Source organism: Coturnix japonica, chromosome 24 (genome assembly GCF_054131305.1).
Source record: "Coturnix japonica strain WE chromosome 24, WE-NBRP24, whole genome shotgun sequence".
In the NCBI taxonomy this organism is placed as follows: Eukaryota; Metazoa; Chordata; class Aves; order Galliformes; family Phasianidae; genus Coturnix; species Coturnix japonica.
In genome coordinates, this window is record NC_140686.1 from 3041681 (window position 1) to 3046832 (window position 5152).

At 44.8% G+C, this 5152-nt stretch overlaps 1 long non-coding RNA gene across 2 annotated transcripts; it reads left to right on the forward strand.

Annotated features, from left to right (window-relative positions):
* Window positions 1–1594: 1594 nt before the first annotated feature.
* Window positions 1595–4193, forward strand: LOC146757027 (uncharacterized). Of its 2 annotated transcripts, none has more exons than XR_014936987.1 (2): window positions 1595–1704; window positions 2120–4193. It is a non-coding gene; the product is annotated as an uncharacterized LOC146757027 (long non-coding RNA). The 2 variants fall into 2 exon arrangements; XR_014936986.1 differs by having other exon boundaries at window positions 1642–1704; window positions 2107–4193.
* Window positions 4194–5152: the final 959 nt, after the last annotated feature.

Here is a 5152-nt window from a genome sequence, read left to right on the forward strand (position 1 = left end):
GAGCGTCGCCTCCAATCATGGCCCCCATACTGATGTCCTCCATATTGGTGTCCCCCCCATTTATATCTCCCCCATTGCTGTCCCCCATATTGCTGTCTCCCCCATATTAGTGTCCCCTCCACTTACATACCCCTCATTGCTGCCCCCTCTATTGGTGTCCCCCCCATTTCTGTCCCTCTCCTTGATGTCCCCTCCATTGATGTCCCCCTCATTGGTGTCCCCCATATTGCTGCCCCCTCCATTGGTTTCCTCTTCCTCGGTGCCCCCCATATTAGTATCCCCCCCCTTGGTGTCCCCTCTATTGATGTCCTCCCCCTTGGTATCCACTCCATTAGTGTCTGCCATATTGGTGTCCACCATACTGGTGTCCCCTCCCTTGCTGTCCCTCCCCTTGGTGTCCCTGTCCCCTCCATTTTTGTCCCCTCCATTGGTGTCCACCATATTGGTGTCCGCCATATTGGTGTCTGCCATATTGGTGTCCCCCCCCTTGGTGTCCCCTCTATTGTTGTCCTCCCCATTGGTGCCCCATCCAATCATGTCCCCCCCCTTGCTGTCCGCCATATTGGTGTCCCCTCCATTGTTTCCCCCCTCATTGGTGTCCCCTCTATTAGTGTACCCTCCATTGATGTCCCCCCCCTTGCTGTCCCCCATATTAGTGTCCCCCCCATTAGTGTCCTCCATATTGCTGTCCACCATATTGCTGCCCACCATATTGCTGTCCCCCATATTGGTGTCCCCTCTATTAGTGTCCCCTCCATTTGTGCCCCCTCCATTGATGTCCCCCCCCTTGCTGTCCCCCATATTAGTGTCCCCCCCATTAGTGTCCTCCATATTGCTGTCCACCATATTGCTGCCCACCATATTGCTGTCCCCTCTATTAGTGTCCCCTCCATTTGTGCCCCCTCCATTGATGTCCCCCCCCTTGCTGTCCACCATATTGCTGTCCCCACTATAGTCATCCCCCCCCTTGTTGTCTCCCCTCAGTCCTGCCCTGACTTTGACATTGGGGCCATCATGGTGGTCAACACCTGCAAGAGGAACAGCAGCTGCTTGGACGCCATTTTGTGGCCATTTTGAGGCCCTTTGGAAACCATTTTGTGACCATTTGGTGGCCATTTTGAGGCCATTTTGCGGCTGCTTGGAGGCCATTTGGTGGCCATTTTGAGACCGCTTGGAGGCCCATTGGAGGACATTTTGAGACCATTTTAAGGCCATTTTTTGGCCATTTTGAGGCCATTTTAAGTCATTACCTGTCACCTGGCTGCTCCTCCTTTTGCCCATGGCGCCGCTCACCTGAGGGGAACACACGCCCATTGAGCATTATTTCCTCACTATTTCCCCTCAAATCCCCCCTGACCGCCCGGTCTCTCTCACTCCACGTCCCAGAATAACACCGTTATCCCGCTATAACGAGGCCCAATGGCGCCCATCCCGCCCCAAGGCCCTTCCCGGCCCCGCCGCCATTTTGCTTCACCTCAGCTCCCGCCCGACGCCTTCCCGCCTTTTTCACACCGCGCGCTCTGCGCCTGCGCCGCGCGGGGGACGCTGGGAGTTGCAGTCCCCGGAGAGACGTAACACGGCGCAGCGCGGGGGACACTGGGAATTGCAGTTCGCGGCGCGCCGTAAAGCGCAGCGGGGTGCGGCGCTTTTGCGACAGCGTCGCCGTAAAGTGCGGAGGTGTTGGCAGCCCCGTAGGAGGAAGCGGTGAGTGGGGACGGACCGGGACCGGGGGGGTCCGATGGGGGGGGGGATCGAACGGCGGGGTCCAATAGGGGGGGGATAGACCGGGGGGGGTCCAATGGGGGGGATCTAATGGGGTGGGGGTCCGATGGGGGGGGTTCAGTGGGGGAGGGGGGGGGGGTACAACGGGGGGATACAATGGAGGGCGGGGGGATTCAATGGGGGGGGGGATACAATGGGGGGGGATCTAATGTGGGGGGGGGTCCGATGGGGGGTGTACAACCGGGGGGGTCTGTGCTCTGTCTCAGGCATACAAGCCTGTTGGGAAGGAGTGCATTGAGGCTGCAGCGCCCAAATGATAAACCTGAGTTTGCTGTCACCAGCAACCAAGCTTACGGTTAATTTCTGAAACAAGATTAGTGATAGTATTTCCAGGCAGCTGGCACAGAAGCTTCTTGGATTACAGTGCTGACAACACACATTCACCAGAGCCAGCAATGACAAAAAAATTCCCCACTCCCACCAGAACTTGAAGGACAGAGACCAATTTAGGTTTCTTCACTCTCACGAAGGGGAGTAAGTAAGAAGTTTCACTCAGTAATTCAACCTTACAGAGGCTACTTAGTAATTCTGTGAATTTAAGGAATTATAAAATGATGGATAAAAATCAGAAGTATTTTGTATTTAAATATATGTATACATTATACAGTTATTCTAATGCGACATCAAATGATTACCATTTTGCCCACAGATGTGAGAACTGTTAAGAGAAAATATACTTGCTTTTAACCACTGTAGATCACTCATGGCACATACCTAAGGACAACATAACAGCTGAAAGCAGTAACTGGGAGAAACACTATATAAAGTATACAGATTGGGCTGCACGTGCGTCAAGTGATTTATTAACACAACGAGGTTGGGGGGGAAGAAGAATTAAGTTTGATACCTGTTGTCTTCGTTTCTCCTCTTCAATAACAGCTTTGGCTTCTGCCTCTTTTATCTGTCCAGACATACAAAGTGATAAGTAACTGTTGTAAAAGCAGGTAAAACTATTATCTTACAGAGCCATAATTTATAGAACAGTTCTCAGAAAAGCGAGCAAAACCTTCACCAAGTGAGCTGTGAGCTTACTCAGATTCTAAAACATTCTGTGAGAAACCTCTATCAATTCATGTTTGAAAAACACGGAACATAAGAGACGCTACCATGTTATAAAACTAAACTTCTGACTAACTGGAAAATTCAACTGACAAATATAAAACCTGGGGAAAATATAAATATATATATTCATTAATACCAAGGAAAATTCCTTAATAAAGTCACTCTCTAAGCTTTCAGTAACTCAATCCTCAATTCAGCACACTGTACACTGACGGGTAAATCCTTATATATGTATGTAATTTACACTCACACACTTCATTCCAAGTAATTAAATATGCCCTGACTGCTAGAGCAAAAGGAAATCTCCACTTTTGTACCAAATGACATATTGGATAATGCATACTCATATTGTTCGACTGCTCTTGTCGTAATGGAAACTGTCAATGCAATTACATTTGCTTCACCATCAGAAAGTTTTATGAAAAATAAAACCTGGAACTACAACTGATCACTCTACAGAACTGTTACATAGCATTCAAGACAGCAAATTAAATGCCAGAAACTTAACCAGTTCATGCACCACTTCCTCATGTTTCCATAAAAGGCCTAGAGAAACAATGTGGATACTCTGTCTCTTTAGGTGAGATTATGCAGCAGTTTCTTTACTTCAAACAAAATTATTGGAGAGCATCCATGTTTACAATGGGCTGAAAAGCACATGCAGTTGCTGAAAGCTCTCTGTAATTGTGGCAGTCACCTAATACTGTGTGACAGGAACACACAAGATAACACTTTGCTAACCTTCAAAGTAAAAGTAAGGCCTAAATGAAGTGCTTCTATAGCTCTCACTAGCAGTAATGATTTTATTATCATTGATTAGCACTTCTTGGCTGAAGAGGAAATCTCCAGTTCCAATGTACATTAAAAATAAAGAGGTAATAGAGCATTACCTTAACACAGTGTTTCATCAAGTGAGTTGACACTATCTACAAGTAGTGCAATTCTCAGCAATAAGCCAGATTCAATAGTCCAAAAATTAAATGTGCCATTAAACTGTACGCTGAGTTACACTGCATTTCTTGCTATTACTGTCTTGAAAAAATAACGATCTGCCTGTTTTTTCCAACTTTTCTCAAGGCAATGAAGACAACATAACTAAAATGGATACACCACCTCAGACGCCTTCCGTTTCATTTCCTTGCATAACACATCACACTCCAGTGAAACTTGGCCTTCTTGTATCTTGCTGCACTGTACTTCCTGTTAAGTATAAATTGAATTGTTTGTAATTCATTTCCCTATATAAAAATTTAATTATAACGTTCATTTTGTTGGGAAAATTGTAAAACAATTTTATTCGGTATATTTACAGAATGAAGCTAATAAATAAATATTATTTGAAACTGTAACTGTATTCAAGCATCCTTTTCTATTTTCCTTCTTTCTGATAAGCTAAACTGAATCAAGAATAAATCAAGTGGTTCAGTTTAATTTTTCTTGTTTTTTTTTTCACTTATTTATTTAAGACAAAGCAATATAACCTTGTGAACTGTTACAAAAGATACCATGCAAAGTAACTAATAAGTAACTCTTCTGAAACTTTGTATCAATTCTCTAAACTGGCTGAAACTACAGGGCAAGTTCTGGTCATGGGAAGATCTCCCCTACTTCCTTCTCCTTCCTCCCCCTTACATTGAAGGCCAAAACAAACAAACAAACAAACAAACAACAACAGAAAAAAAAAAAAACCAAAAAAACCACCAACAAAACCAAAACAGAATACCAGCACAGAGAGAAAGTTATAATCTTATAATCTATACTACTTGCCTATGAAGAATTTTGTCAGGAAAGCACAGTAACATAGCCAGAATCTATTCTGGTTTTCATGCTTTCTGACAATATGCAGAACAATTTTCATAGCATACAGCAAAATCCAAAAACTAACTTCTTCAGAGCAATTCCAGCATGCTGAGATAAACCACCTGCCTAGATGGTTAAGAATATGGTCCACTACAAGTTGTGGGTTACAGATTCAAGTGGTTTATACGACCTTGCATGTTTACATGCATAGCCTCATGATGCAACAGTTAACTTCAACACCAGAAAAGGAAGAAAAAATCCTCCTGTTTTGCACTCAAATTATGAGCTCCTACATTTGATATTAATTGTGATGGTTCAGATGAGGCATATTTACAGAGCAGCTTGGAATACGTGTCCTGTCAACCCCCAACTTCACCAGTAGTATACACAGACTGAAGACTGGTAGAGGAGAATTCAGCTGCAAATATTAGGTACTCAATTCTGTTTCTCCTTATCTTCAAGATCACAAGCTGCAGGCACAGAAGACTAAATATACAGGTACACTATC